Source organism: Aethalodelphis obliquidens, unplaced genomic scaffold (assembly GCF_003676395.1).
Source record: "Aethalodelphis obliquidens isolate GAN/ISIS:26980383/991018 unplaced genomic scaffold, ASM367639v1 scaffold1, whole genome shotgun sequence".
NCBI lineage: Eukaryota > Metazoa > Chordata > Mammalia > Artiodactyla > Delphinidae > Aethalodelphis > Aethalodelphis obliquidens.
This window is the reverse complement of record NW_020837945.1, coordinates 15,482,941-15,499,325: the sequence shown is the minus strand read 5'-3', so window position 1 is coordinate 15,499,325 and position 16,385 is coordinate 15,482,941. Positions and strand designations below refer to the sequence as shown.

Here is a 16,385-nt window from a genome sequence, read left to right as displayed (position 1 = left end):
AAAAAAAAAAAAAAAAAAAAAAAAAGAATGTACCGCAGGGTAAAGCTGTAAGAGTGACTGGGGGGAGGGTACATTCTACCTCATAGAGACTTACTAGACCTCGCTGCTTAAAGGGTGTCAGCAGCTGGGAGCATCAGTGTCACTTGAGAGCTGGTTGCAAAGACAGAATCTTGGCAACCACCCAGACCTACCCCAGAATCAGAATCTGTACTTCTACAAGCTCCCCAGGTGACTCGTGTGCACAGTTAAGCTTGAGAGCACTGAGAAACAGAGAGCAGGTTTCTGTTGCTTAGTGGTCAGGATTCATTTTCCCCCCACCCCTCCCATTCACACACACACACACACACACACACACACACACACACTCTGGTTATGTGTATATAAGTGAATAATATAGACTTTGCATTTTGAAATATCATATTATAATATAAAAACATTCCTACTTGGGGCCTCCCTGGTGGCGTAGTGGTTGAGAGTCCGCCTGCCGATGCAGGGGACATGGGTTCGTGCCCCGGTCCGGGAAGATCCCACATGCCGCGGAGCGGCTGGGCCCGTGAGCCATGGCCGCTGAGCCTGCGCGTCTGGAGCCTGTGCTCCACAACGGGAGAGGCCACAACAGTGAGAGGCCCGCATACCGCAAAAAAAACCAAAAAAACAAAAAAAACATTCCTACTCTATTTGCAATGTATTCTCAGAAATGTCATCATTTAAAAACTGTATTTTGTCATAGGACTAATGATATAATTGGGGGTTATATTGCTGATTCAACATGAAACGATTCATAGCTCTGACTAAAAACATCATAAAAGAAAAGTTGTAAGTAAAATTTCTATATTCCCCTTTAAAATAGGCAATTTAATGCTTCAACTCCAATTAAATGAATAAAAATATAACATTAATTATATAAAGAGCTTCAATTCGCTGCAAAAATATGCAGTGTATAAAAATATGACTCCAATATAAATGTGCTCTAAATTAGTATGCCAGTTTGAAGCACCATTTAAACATTTAATTAGATGACTATGTTTGCATTTTGAAGGGAAGATTCATAATTTTCCAGATCACTTTAAAAAAAATCCAATTTTATTTATGCTTATACAACCTTTTTTTCCTGAGGAAATTCCCTATAACAAGTAACATTCAGAATCATACCAATTACCTCAGGGTTTTAAGAAATGACTACTCAGAATACGGAAGTATTATTTCAGGAAAGGTTTGTGACATGTTTCTTATCAAAATCATTTAGAAAACTGAAAACTACCCAACATTCCTCTTCTTTGCGCTGCTCAGTTTCCTCCAAGCTTTCATATAGAAAAACACAAAAGCCACTGGGCGAAAAGAAGTACAATGTACTCATGTCATTTGAAAGTCAGTTGAATGGGCATCAGTGAAGGGGAACCCTCTTATCCCAGTTTACCCAGGATTTTCCCTGGTTTAGCACTGACTGTCCCAAATGCCAGGAACCCTCTCAGTCCCTGGAAAACTGGAACAGTTGGTCACTCTAGGTCAATAAAGACCAATTAAGAAAAAAACTAAAAATGCATTTCAACACAACAATCACAGAATTGTGACTACAATATTGTACTTTATTTTTCTACTTTCAGTGAAAACTCCAAAAGATAGTTAAAATTCAACAATATCACATAGTATCAAATGTTAATTTAATAGTATCAAATGAATAGAACAGATATCTTTGAAAAAATATAGAAATTGCTATCCCCTTCTTCCCTTTCTCAATATTGTGGTGTAGCCTGTTTGAGACAAAGAGAAGAAAAGAAAGTAGAACAATAAGCATTACTTTCATTATTCACCAGAGCACTGGGCTCCAAAATAGAGGTAAATTAAGAAAATATTAGAGATTCCAGCTTTATTCATTTAATTTGCCTAAAACTGAAAAATATAAACTCAGCTTTATTCATATGTAATATACAGATTAATAACACAGAAGTTCCTGACTTAATTTTTGCCAAAGTAATTAAAAGATGTATTAAAAGATGGCACGCATAATTCAAGCAATATAGTTTCACTGACTTTTCCTGTAAAGATAAATGGTAGTTAGAATAATGCTGTATAGCACAGATTTTTGACAAATAAACACACTTAATCTGTCCCTTCAAAGTAAATACGACATTTCAACATTAAGAAAGTATTTATTTTTCAAAAGAAACATGTGGTATGCAAAAAAGTCTTTTGAAACAGTTTGAAAACATTTCCAATGTGAAATCCAAAAATGGATATTGAGATCATGCAAGAAAATCCAAGACATACCCACCACTTATAACTGTGTTTCTTAAACTGAGATATATATATATATATATATACTTATGAATATGCTAGTAAGAGCAGATTAACACAAGATAAATGTGTCACATAATTTTGGGCTATCAATTGTACTCAAAGATCAGCGATAAAAATATTACTTTATATTGTAATAAAATGATTATATTTTAGAGTAATGACAAAAAATTACAATGAAATATTAAACTTCAAATGAATTTTGAAGTTTGTACCAAGTCCCCAGCTTTGATAAGGAGAGTTGGGAAGGAGGTGTAAGGGGGACTAACTGCAAGTTCCAGTTCTTGTAGCATCAGGGGTACATTCACAAAAAAGTCTGAGGTTTACTATCGCCCTATAAGGAGCTGTCATGACATTTATATAATATTTTGGAATTGCTTTCTAATTGTTTTAGATACAATTTTTCTTCTCATTTAGATTGTGTTCTTCTCCAGGACAGGGTTATATTTCTCATTTGTATTTAAGGATAGTACTAAGGTTATAGTAGCTTTTAATTAAAAAAAGAAAGGAAAAGTCTTGAATAGATGTTGAATGTTTTATGTGTTACTAGTGGGCATATAAATAGAACTTATCACTTTGGAAAATAGACTGGCATTATCTCTTAATGCTGAATATTCATATATCAGGTGACCTGGCAATTCTACCCTTAGGAATATATCCAAGAGAAACTCTTACCAATGTATGATGGGCAAGGTAAGAACACCCTGTAAGAATGTTCATAGCAGTATTGTTCACAATAGCAAAAACCTGGAAAAAACTCCAATGCTAAACAACAGGAGAGTGGATTAAAGAACTATTGTATAACCACACAGTAGAATATTATACAGCATTCTTAACTAATAAAATACTGTAACACTTACCACAGGATAAATGTTACAAATTCAATATCAAGTGGAAAATACCAAGTACCAAGAGATTATCTACAGCTTGCTACCTTTTTTTAATAAAGGTGAAAACAAACGTATACATGTTTTAGAAATATATACAGATAAAAATGTTTTTAAATGCTTGTTGAATTTAATATAATTTTAAAACTGATAATTTTCTTATGCAGTACTTCATAAGCATTAGATTTTAATTAAGTTTCTGGTAAGCTAAAATATTTTTCTTACAGTTTTCTACATAAAAAGTGTATCAACTGTTAATATAACATTTTACTGCTATCCATTTTTTATTCCTTTTATTTATTTTTCTTGCCTTATGGAACTGGCTATTACCTCCAGTATATTGTAAATGACAGAAACATTGCAGAGAAATAGTGAAATATATACGAAATATATCATGTTCAAGTATTAGAAGATTCAAGATTAAGATATAAATTATCCCCAGAAATGATCTATAGACAACACTATTCAGAATAAAATCTCAGAATGCTTTAAGAATTTTTTTAGTTTCTAAAATTTTTATGGACTGCAAAGGACGAAGAATAGCCAAAAAATTCTGAAAAAACAAGAAAAACATTGGATAATTTACGTGCCTGATTTTAAAACACACTTTAAAATTACCATAATTGAGATAGTATAATATCTGTGTAAGGATAGAAAAAAAAGAGCGAAAGGAAAGAATAGCCCAGAAATTGTTCCACAGTTACATGGTAATCAATTTTTGACAAAATGCCAAGTCAAATCAATGGGGGAAATAATTTCAATAAATGGTGTGGAAAATTTAGATGCCTATATGAGGAAGAAAATTAACCTTGATATCTACCTCATGCCACCTGCAAAAATCTATTTAAGATGGAAAATAGACCTCAATGTAAAAGCTAAAATGATAAAACTTCCAGAAGAGACATAGGAGAATAGCTTCAAGATTTTACTATTGGCATAGATTTCTAGGATGGGACTCAAAAAACACTAATCATAAAAAGCAAACTTGATAGGGGGGACTTCAGAATAATATACCAACAGAAAAATTAAAAGGCAAGCCACAGAAAAGACTGGGATCAAATGTTCTGTCTGTCTTTCTCTCTCACTCTCACTTACACTATATGTGTATATGCCTCTTGTATCCAGAACACATAAAAGAACTCTTAGACATCAGTAATAAAAGTACAAATAATCAATAGACAATGGGCAAAAACTTGAATAGATACTACCCAAAAGAAAATATGGGGATGGCAAATAGACACTTGAAAAGGTGAAAAGATTATTATTAGTTGTCACTGAAATAGAAATATACCTCAATGTTTAAAAGATTGACAGTATCAAGTATTGGAGAGCATGTGTGGAATGCTTACACATTGCTGATGGAAGTGTAAAATGTTACAAAATTTGAAAAACAGTTTGGCAATTTCTTATAAAGTTATACATACACCTATACGACCCCCAGCAATTCCATTTCTAGGGAAATAAGGGAGCTAAAAATATATATCTATAAAAAACATGTACAAGAATATTTATAGTAGCTTTATCTACAACAGTCCAAAGCTGAAACAACCCAAATGTCTTTCAACAGGCGAATGGATAAACAAATTGTGTTTCAGCCATACAAATGTATACTCAGCAATAAAGTGAATGAACTACTCACACATGCAATAAATAACATGGTTGAATCTACTTTCTGATTCCTTTACATAAGCCTTAAGATCAGGCAAAACTAAACTATGTTAATAGAAATCAGATCAGCATTGCCTGGAGGAGGAGAAGGGGGAGAAGGCAAAGGGGCATGAGGGACTTTTCTGAGATGCTGGAAATGTTGTACTCTGTTGTACTCTGTGATTGGCATTACACATATGTCTACATTGTCAAAAGTCACAGAACTGCACACTTAAAATCGTGCAGCTAATGGTGCATAAATTTTATCTCCTTAAAGTTGATTAAACAAAACCAAATGCAATTAAGAGATTGAAAGTCAAGACACAGGATGAGAAAAAAGCTGACAAAGGACATACATATGTCCAGAATGTATACTTGAAAAATATCTTCTTGGGACTCATTAAGAAAAATACAGACAATCCAATAGAAAATGGCAAAAGACTAAAGTAAGACTTTATGTAATAGGATTTTGAAATAGTGATTATATTATAATAGGATTTTGAAATGGTGATTATATTTATGAAATGGGATTAATATCTTAGAAATGTAAGTTAAAACCACAGTGAAATATCATTACATGACTACCAGAATGGGTGAAACTTAAAAATGAACAATGCCAATTGTTTTGATGGATGTGAAACAATTGGAACTCTCATACATCACTAGTAGGAATGTATTTTAAACAACCATTTTGGAAAATTGTTAGGCAGTATCTACTAATGCTGAACATCTGCATACCCTTTGACCTAGCAATTCTACTCCTAGTTTTATACCCAATACATACATGTATATTCATTCACCAGAAACATTTATATGTTCATGGTAACTTTATTCATAATAGCCCCAAAATAGAAACAACCCACATGCCCACCAATAGTAAAATGAATACATACATTGTAGTATATTCATACACAACAATGAAATATGCATATTATGGCTACTCCTAATAACAGGGACAAATTCTGCAAAAATAATGTAGAGCTAAAGAAGCCAGACACAAGACTGTATACCATACAGTTTCACTTACATGAAGTTTACAAAAACAGGCAAACTTTATGGTGTTAGTTTCAGAATAGTGGCTATCTTTTAGGGACACAGGTAATTATTGGGAGGCGACACCAGGGATTCATCTGGGGTAATGGGAAATTTGATATATCGATCTAGGTTGTGGTTAAATACATGTATTCACATACATGTGAATTAAAAAATTTAAGTTGTACACTTATGATTTGTTCATTTTTCTGTATGTATGCTTTACTTCAATAAAAGGTTTATTAAAATAAAAGAAATGATGAAGGCCTGAAGCAGTGGGAATAGAGAGAAGGGGAGAAAAGTACCAGATATTAAGGATATTACAGAGGAAAAATCCACGGGATTTGGTGACTGGTTTTGAGGAAGCCAGAGGAATCATAGAAGAGAAAAAGGTAGACTGGCAGAAGGCAGTTGATACTATTAATGGAAGTTGACATATAAACGACAAGAAGTTCGAATTGAGGAGGGATATGTGTGTAGTAAGATAATAAGGTGGAAGTACTGAGTTAAGAAATTTTGGGACCATGAATATGCCCAGGGGTAATTGAAAATAAAGATCTAAAGGTTAGAAATAGGTTAGGGATAGAGATATTGTCCTATTATCATTATCATATGAGGTAGTTTTTCCATCATTATTATTTTTTAAAATTTTATTTATTTTTGGCTGTGTTTGGTCTTTATTCCTGTGTGCAGGTTTCCTCTAGTTGTGGTAAGCAGGGGCTACTTTTTGTTGCAGTGCGTGGGCTTCTCGTTGCAGTGGCTTTTCTTGTTGCAGAACACGGGCTCTAGGCATGTGGGCTTCAGTAGTTGCAGAGCATGGGCTCAATAGTTGTGGCTCGTGGGCTCTAGAGCGCAGGCTCAGTAGTTGTGGCACACTGGCTTAGCTGCTCTGCGGCATGTGGGATCTTCCTGGACCAGTGATTGAACCCGTGTCCCCTGCATTGGCAGGCAGATTCTTAACCACTGGGCCACCAGGGAAGTCTCTCCATCATTATTATATGAGGTATTTAGGTTACCCCTTTTTGTGGATTTCATCTTGACTTTATTACACACTATGGCATGGTGTGTAAATGTATCTCTTTTGACTCTTCTAATTGCTCCTTCCTTATATATAACCTCATCTGTTTTTGAATTGATTGGATGGAGGTTTCCCACTTCACCTGACTTCCTATATAAGAACTCTTAATTGTTTGTTTTTAATATGATTTTGGGTGTTATTTCCTTATCTTGGCAACTTTTATGGTAGCACAACCAGTCCATTCTAAATTTGTTTGCATTGTGTGGTAAAATGCCTTTTTCTGTGTTTGAGGTTTGTTGAGTTTCTTGGGTATATATGTCTATGGTTTTCATCAAATTTGGAAAAGTTTTCAGCCATTATATCTTAAAATTTTTTTTTTTCTGTCTCCTCCCTTCCTTTGGGAACTCCAATAACATGTACGTTATGCTGCTGTGGTTGTCACACAGTTACCTGATGCTCTTTTGTCTTCTTTTCTTTTCTTTCCTCCCTTTCTTTCTTTCTTTCTTTCTTTGTTCAATTGTTTATTCTATTTTATTTTGGACAGTTTCTATTGCCATGTCTTTAAATTAACTAATCCTTTCCTCTACAGTGTCTAATCTGCTGTTAATCCCATCTAATTGATGGAGTATTCATTTAAAACACTATTTTTTTTCTAATAGTGGGATTTGGGTCTTTTCAATATATCCAATAACTCTACTTAAAATGTTTAATCTTTCCTCTACCTTCTTGAACATATGGAATATATTTACAATAACAGTTTTAATGTCCTTGTCTACTAATTCCATCATTTGTATATCTATTATTTCTTTTTTATTAACATCTTTATTGGAGTATAATTGCTTTACAATGGTGTGTTAGTTTCTGCTTATAACAAAGTGAATCAGTTATACATATACATATGCTCCCATATCTCTTTCCTCTTGCGTCTCCCTCCTCCCACCCTCCCTATCCCACCCCTCTAGGTGGTCACAAACCACCTAGCTGATCTCCCTGTGCTATGTGGCTGCTTCCCACTAGCTAGCTATTTTACGTTTGGTAGTGTATATATGTCCATGTCACTCTCTCACTTTGTCACAGCTTACCCTTCCCCCTCCCCATATCCTCAAGTCCATGCTCTAGTAGGTCTGTGTCTTTATTCCCGTCTAACCCCTAGGTTCTTCATGACCTTTTTTTTTCTTAGATTCCATATATATGTGTTAGCATACGGTATTTGTTTTTCTCTTTCTGACTTACTTCACTCTGTATGACAGACTCTAGGTCCATCCACCTCACTACAATAACTCAATTTCGTTTCTTTTTATGGCTGAGTAATATTCCATTGTATATATGTGCCATATCTTCTGTATCCATTCATCTGTTGATGGACACTTAGGTTACTTCCATGTCCTAGCTATTGTAAATAGAGCTGCAATGAACATTTTGGTACATGACTCTTTTGGGTTTTTTTCTGTGGTATGCGGGCCTCTCACTGTTGTGGCCTCTCCCGTTGCAGAGCACAGGCTCTGGACATGCAGGCTCAGTGACCATGGCTCACGGGCCCAGCCGCTCCGCAGCATGTGGGATCTTCCCTCACCGGGGCACGAACCCGTGTCCCCTGCATCGGCAGGCGGACTCTCAACCACTGCACCACCAGGGAAGCCCTCTTTTTGAATTATTATTTCTTGATCTGTTTCTATTAATTGGTTTTTCTTTTATGATGGATATTCATATTTTCCTGCTTCTTTGTATTCCTGGTAATATTTGATTGGATGCTGTTCTTTGTGAATTTTACCATGTTAGAGTCCTGGATATTTTTTTATTCTCATAAATATTCTTGATTTTTATTAAGATGAAGTTATGAAAACAGTCTGATCTTTTCAAGTCTTGCTTTTAAGCTTTGTTAAGTGAGACAAGAGCAGTCTTTAGCTTATGACTAGTTTCGCCCCACTATTGAGGCAATAACTTCCTGAGTGCTCTATTCAAGGCCCCATGAATTATGAGATTTTCTACTTGGGCTTGTAGAAGCCTGAACTATTCTCAGCCCTGTGTGAGCTCCAGTATTTGCTCCTTTGGTCCTTTTAGGTGGCTTTCCCCCATCCTCCAGCATTTTCCTCACAGGCATGCACTGACCATTACTAAACTGAGGACTTGAGGGGGATTATATATAGATTGCTAGAGTTCTCCCTCTGTGTAGCTCCCTTTCTTCAGCATTCTGCTGAAGAATGAATTCCAGCTGCCTTGGTTTCTCCAGCCTATATACGTCCAGCTCCATCTCCTCAACTAAGTTGACCATGAGGCTCCACCTGGGTTCACTCTATCTAGGTAGTAGTCTGGGGCACTCATAGGACTCATCTTATGTGTTTCTCCTTTCTCAGGGAGCACTGTCCTATGTCATCAGAATCCAATGTCTAAAAACCATTGTTTCATATTGTTTTTGTATTTCTTGGTTGTTTCTGGTAGGAGGGTAAATCTTGTCCCTATTACTCATCTTGGTCATAGCAGAAATTCAGATGCCTTCTTTTGCAAACACTTTTTTCCTTTCTGCTTTCTTTTAAAAGAACGTGGAGAGGGCTTCCCTGGTGGCGCAATGGTTAAGTGTCCGCCTGCAGATGCAGGGGACAAGGGTTCGTGCCCTGGTCCGGGAAGATCCCACATGCCACGGAGTGGCTAGGCCCATGAGCCATGGCCGCTGAGCCTGCGCGTCCGGAGCCTGTGCTCCGCAACGGGAGAGGCCACAACAGTGAGAAGCCCACTTACCGCAAAAAAAAAAAAAAAAAAGAATGTGGAGGGTTACTTGTCTCATCCTTTTCCCAATGGCAGTCTCATAAATCTTACATATTTCTATTTATGAATAAGCAGTAAACAGGCCACACCTATGTGCCTTTCTTCCCTGGGGAACCAAAGGAAGCATACCTTGCATTTCTAGTATCTCCTATCACTGAATTCTATCTGTGTGACTGATACTATTTATTGAAAGAAGGTTTAGTTCTAGCCCTCCTTTTTCTTTTTAATGCCTTTCCAGGTGCTTCTGATACTATCTGATTGAAATACTGAATTTACACTGATGGAGTGGCCAAGAGTACAGAAACTGGCATCAGTCAGAGATGGATCTGAGTCCTGGCTCAACTACGCAATAACAGTAATGTTCCTTGAGCTCTTAATACCTGGCTAGGCACCATGTTGAGGGCTTTAACATGAATTATTTCACTTAATTCTCATGACAACACTACCTAATACCAAAGTTGGTATTATTATTGTAGGTTACAAAATGGTGATCAGTATCAAGAGTGAAAATGCCTGAGTTGAATCCTGGCATTACCCCTTACTGATTTTGTATTATTGCGCAAGTCCTTTAACCTCATAGGACTGGTCTGAGGACTATAAGAGAAAAAAAATATAAGGCATTTAGCACAGTGACTGGTACACACAAGTGCTCAATAAAAGGTGACTAGTTGCATTACTTTTCTGTGAAACTCTGAAAATAAAAGGGATCTTACTTTATAATATTCACAGACATTTTAGAAACTCAATAAAGTGGCCATGAGAGTGTACCTCCTAGACCTTGAACTTGGACATAATTGTAATGGACCAGAGGTCCCACCTGCTAAGCTTTGGAATGCAAAAGTACATTTGTTCAAAGCCAGTGATGGAGTACGTGGGGAATATTAAGGCATACCTATTCATGGAGCCACTGGACTCCTACCAGTGTCAGTTTAGGCCCAAGGACATCCTGATGCCTTTGCTTGAACCCTCATTAGGCTGCACCCCATTCCTAGGACCCTTCCATGCAAACTTATCCCCCACTCTCCTTTGCTTAAGGTCACACTTTTGGAGTGTTATGACTCTGCCAGTCTTTTCTGGCTCCCTCCTCACTTCCTTTCACATAGGCATTCCTCCCCATCAAATACTTGCATGTTTAATCTCATCTTGGAGCCTGCTTTTTGGAGGGCTTGTACCAACACACTTGAGTTCTTGTTTGGTTTACCCTGGTAATTATGCTAATCATAACTTGCAGAGAGTTTTTTCTGGCCCCAATCTCAAGGAGCTGATCACCACTGTTCTCCTTAGAAGTCTCTCTCCATTCCTGCAGTGGTTCCTTTGACTTCATTCATTTAATTTCCCACCATATTTTAACACTGAGAGCCCCCTCCCCCAAACACAGCCTTCTCTGATTTTCCTTCTTTCACGTTATACTTAGTAGACCCTTCTCCATTTGCTCCGTTTTCTCTCAGAATGTTCGAATTGCGATCCTTTAGCAGAATGTTCAGTGGGGTCTGCTTCCTAAACCTCTGCGCTTTCTCAACTTTTCCAAAAAAATTGTGATTGAAGAGTTTTATTTCTCAGCATGTTTCTTTTCCACTGTTTTGAAGAGTTGAAAGGGTTTATGAAAACACAGGCACTGATATCTCTCCATCCTTACTATTTTTACATATTTAATACATATGCACATATGTTAATATAATTGATTTCCACTTAAAGCTAGCCATTTGCTGTAAACTCTAGGAAAGAGGTTTGTCTTCTAAAAAATACACCAAACACATAACTGACAAAATAAAAAATCCCCATCGGGGAAAAATTACCTTAAAAAATTCAAACACTGAGATTGAATTTCCCAATTATGCCTTTCTTTGATAGCCGCCAAATACAGGTATATATTTAAAATTAATAAATGAACTTTTTTACTGCAGCAGCAAGAAGGCTGTCTGTTGAATTCTATAGTTCAATAAAAGCTATAGAATATGTGACCTCCTTGATCTTTGCTGATTCACTCATGTACTCATTCATTCAACACACTGTCATTGTTTACTGTGTGTGTAGTTATGTCAGGTGGTGAGGAGGTGAGAGTAGGAGAGAGACCCTTGAGAGGGAAGTCACTTTTTTAAAAAAATTTTTAATTTTTTAATTTTTTGCGGTACACGGGCCTCTCTCTGTTGTGGCCTCTCCCGTTGCGTAGCACAGGCTCCGGACGCGCAGGCTCAACGGCCATGGCTTACGGACCTAGCCGCTCCGCGGCATGTGGGATCTTCCCGGACCGGGACACGAACCCGTGTCCCCTGCATCGGCAGGCGGACTCTCAACCACTGCGCCACCAGGGAAGCCCAGGAAGTCACTTTTGATTGCAGTCTACTTTTGAGAATTTCCATGCAGATATCCTTAATGCAACAAAGTTATGCATAATAGAATTTTACATTTTTTGTGATTCCTTTTTATAACTCTACATTCTATATACACTTCCTTGAACTTAAATACTCATTCAGTGTAATACTGGACAAATAAATTACTTCTCTGACCCTCAAATTCCTCATCATGAAAACAGGGATGGGCATACTTCCACTGTTTTGGTTGTCATGAAGGTTAAATTCAGTAATGTATCAATGTACTCTAGCTCTGTGCCCAGCATTCAGCAACTGTTGGTGTGTTCCTCTACCTAGGCAACTCAAAATCTAAATTAGTTCTGGTTGTGTTAAGAAGAACTGAAACACTACTTAAGCTGAAAACATTCACAGATGGGAAGCAGGCACATAGAAGTTAGCACAGCTAAGTGGTAAGGCAAGAGTTAAACTCGGAGCTTGCCCCAATTATCAAGCATTTATTTATAAAATAAGACAAAAAGCATCTTCACTTAGGTCTTAGGTCAGGTTTCCCAGAAGCAGACCTTGGGACAAGGATTCGTGTGTAAGCAATTTATTTATTATTTCCTCCCAGGGAAATTCTCAAAGGAAGTGAAGGAAGAAGAATAGGGAAGGGGAGGAAGACAAGGGTGGCATCTCAGGCAAAAACCCTGCAGAAAGTGGGGTCAGCCTGATTCCTTGAGGAAATGTGGAGATCAAGTTGGACCGTGGAGTTGTACCAACTGAGGCAAGGGAGCTGGGCTTTCCTACTCCTGTGCCCATCAGCTAACTACGACCCAGGGGAGGTCAATTTGAGGCATTTCTGGATCTGCATGTGTGATGGAGTTCGGGGAAGTAGCTTCAGTAGACTAAGGGGAGTCTTCTAAAGAAGGGCTGAAGGTGCTGGCCGTTGAGAGCAAAAGCACATGGAAGCTGGAGAGATGCACAATGATGGTAAAGGGGTCCAAAGGGCCTGGGTGGGTCACCAACATTGTCCACTATACCCCCAACCCACTCCTGGAGAAGTTGTTCCTGTGGTTTTGTTTTTACCTTAGAAGAGGCTGCTCTCAAAGTACACATACATTCCCTACCCTGACCACTAGAATCTAGCTAGTTAATAACCGAGATTTAAATTTAAGCTAGGGTAAAAAGCTCTTGGATAGTTGCACACTAATAAATTAGTGTTCCCATCATATAACTGCACAAGTACAAAATCCTCTGTGTCATCATCTTCCTACTTCACCAAGCTATCTATTATTTTCTCAGAAGCAGCAAATTGTCTATATGTCTAAATATTCTTGGCTTCCAGAATAATAAAGTTAATACTTATGCAGTTTGTGCTATGTGTTGTTCTAAATGCTCTCTGTACATTAATTCATCTAGTATTTACAACTATCCTAAGAGCATTACCTTCTTTACGGTTGAAGAAACAAGGACAAATGGTTAAGGAGTAGAGCTGGGATTCAGACAGTCTGGCTCTAGAGTCCACGCTTGTAACCTCTATGCTGAAATGCCTTCCTATGAGGACAGGATTCCCTCCAAAAGCAGCCTACATTGATTTGTGTTCCATCCACTTTCTCATCAATGACTCTCTGTCAATCTGAGTTGGACTAATAAGAACTCAAGACTAATAAATAATTAGTGCCTGAACTTGGTCATTAGCAAGGAAGAGCAGCTTGGTAGGTAGCGGGAAGCCCAATTTAGCTTCCTCCCAGCTTCTGTTCTAGGCCTTCCCTGGCTTACTCCATACACCCTTCCAGCAGGACTCCACAGAGGCCAAGATTTTGCCATTTTTGACTATGATAGGTAAAATTGATTTACAGATCTCCTACAAATCATTCTATAATAGAGTTGATAGACAATTTTTACAGAAATGATCACAAATCGTACTTAAAAAATAAAGGCTATAGCTGCACATTGTACAATGTAAAGCTTTTAAACATGCATATAAATCAATGTAAGAGGACAATATTGAAATCCATGGATTCAAATTTATCTACTTGTACTAATTTAGGGGATCCTCAGGGAAACTCTTTCAGGTAGAGGAGAAGGGTTCTTAGTAAAGGAGCCCAAAGAGCTGCAGGGCATTCTTTGCTAGCTTTTGGCCTGAAAACTCAGCTTCCTCCTTTCAAAAATGGCATAATTCGAGGAGCGGCTGGGTCTGTGAGCCACGGCCGCTGAGCCTGCACGTCTGGAGCCTGTGCTCCGCAACGGGAGAGGTCACAACAGTGAGAGGCCCGTGTACCGCAAAAAAAAAAAAAAAAAAAAAAAGGCATAATTACTGTATTATCTACCTTAGAGGATGGTGTATTAAATGAAACAAAATCCATGAAAATGCTTTGTAAATTATCTAGTATTAAATACACACACTAGTATATTGACTGATAGAGCTGAATCTTTCCTATTTTTATACTTGTATGACATTTGTTGTCCTTTATTTTTCTACTGAGCATGATGAATTTATAACTTCTTAGGATGTTATTTTCAGCATCATACTTAAAGATGGACTTTTAATAAAAATTTTACTGAATAGGTAACACTTGTTTCCAAAAGCTGTGCCAGCTCTTTGCAATAATTCTGAAAAAGTCTCTGTCCGTATCCTACTATTTAGCATTCAATGCCCTCTACTACCCTTCCTGGCCCCATCATACTTCTTTACGTGGCAAGGCTCCCAAGTATAGCTTCCAACTTTCTTCTACTTACTTCCACTTTCCTATAAATATGCATTTGAACCTCATTCATTATGACTATTTTTATAAGCTTATCCTCACTAGAGTAATTGTGACTGTCCTTGAAGGTGGCTTAATGTACTTGCCTTTGAAATAATTTTTATTTTAACAGAGAACTTCTGAATATGCAAAACCTTTATCCCCCAAAATTAATCTCCAAGGGATTTCAGGCACCAAGTAGAGAAGTACGAAAGGCAAAGCTTGATCTCTCTGGATCTGGTAACAGAAATATGGATTTTTGTCTATTAAAAATGATAAAAATGTCTATGATTATTTTTGGTTCCTTTCTATGACACATCATGTGGCACTTGCAAATGGTTCTATGCTTGACTTCTCATTGCTAAGGATAAAGCATCAAATTATGTTAGAGCTTATTTTTGGAAACCAAAGGGGCACATGTAGTTAATTAGACATGTGCCCTAGGTTTCCTTTCCTTGTTTATCCTAAGGGCTATAAAAAAAAATCCCAATAGAGTTTCTTCTGGAAATCTTATTTACTCAGGAGGCAATTTTTTTTAATGTTCTCATCAATTTAAATTGATGCTTTTAGAACTCTAAGTTTAACATTAATTCTAAAGCCTCCTTTTACTTAGGAAAAATTTCTCAAATTATTAGTATAAAATGATATTTCCCTTTACTGGATGGAATTCAACATCTCCTAATTTCTACAGCTTCATTGCATAGATGTGGATTTTTTTTTCTTTTTTTAACATCTTTATTGGAGTATAATTGATTTACAACGTTGTGTTAGTTTCTGCTGTATAACAAAGTGAATCAGCTATACGTATACATATATCCCCATATCACCTCCCTCTTGCGTCTCCTTCCCACCCTCCCTGTCCCACCACTCTAGGTGGTCACAAAGCATGGAGCTGATCTCCCTGTGCTATGCAGCTGCTTCCCACTAGCTATCTATTTTACATTTGGTAGTGTATATAAGTCCATGCCACTCTCTCACTTCATCCCAGCTTACCCTTCCCCCTCCCTGTGTCCTCAAGTCCATTCTCCACGTCTGCATCTTTATTCCTGTCCTGCCCCTAGGTTCTTCAGAACCTTTTGTTGTTGTTGTTAGATTCCATATATATGTGTTAGCATACGATATTTGTTTTTCTCTTTCTGACTTACTTCACTCTGTATGACAGACTTTAGGTCCATCCACCTCATTACAAATAACTCAATTTCGTTTCTTTTTATGGCTGACTAATACTCCATTGTATATATGTGCTACAACTTCTTTATCCATTCAACTGTTGATGGACACTTAGGGTGCTTCCACGTCCTGGTTATTGTAAATAGAGCTGCAAAGAACAATGTAGTACATGACTCTTTGAATTATGGTTTTCTCAGGATATATGCCCAGTAGTGGGATTGCTGGGTCGTATGGTAGTTCTATTTTTAATTTTTTATGGAACCTCCATACTGTTCTCCATAGTGGCTGTATCAATTTACATTCCCACCAACAGCTCAAGAGGGTTCCCTTTCCTCCCCACCCTCTCCAGCATTTATTGTTTGCAGATTTTTTGCTGATGGCCATTCTGACTTGTGTGAGGTGATACCTCACTGTAATTTTGCTTTGGATTTCTCTAATGATTAGTGATGTTGAGCATCCTTTCATGTGTTTTTTGGCTGTTAGACCTTCGTGGTCTCCTAGGAGTTTCGACTCGCCCAGGAAACAACAAGAGTCGGAA

General features: G+C 37.4%; 1 protein-coding gene across 6 annotated transcripts in view; it reads left to right on the top strand.

Annotated features, from left to right (window-relative positions):
• The window catches only part of BACH1 (BTB domain and CNC homolog 1), an 80,778-nt gene that overhangs the window by 5,036 nt on the left and 59,357 nt on the right, over positions 1-16,385 (top strand). For 2 of the 6 annotated variants that reach the window (XM_027101556.1, XM_027101537.1), the window contains exon 2: positions 9,881-9,997. The exons of the other annotated variants lie outside the window; for them this stretch is intronic. The gene's annotated coding sequence lies outside the window, so the exon portion shown is untranslated. The remainder of the gene's footprint in view (positions 1-9,880; positions 9,998-16,385) is intronic. 6 annotated transcript variants of the gene reach the window in all.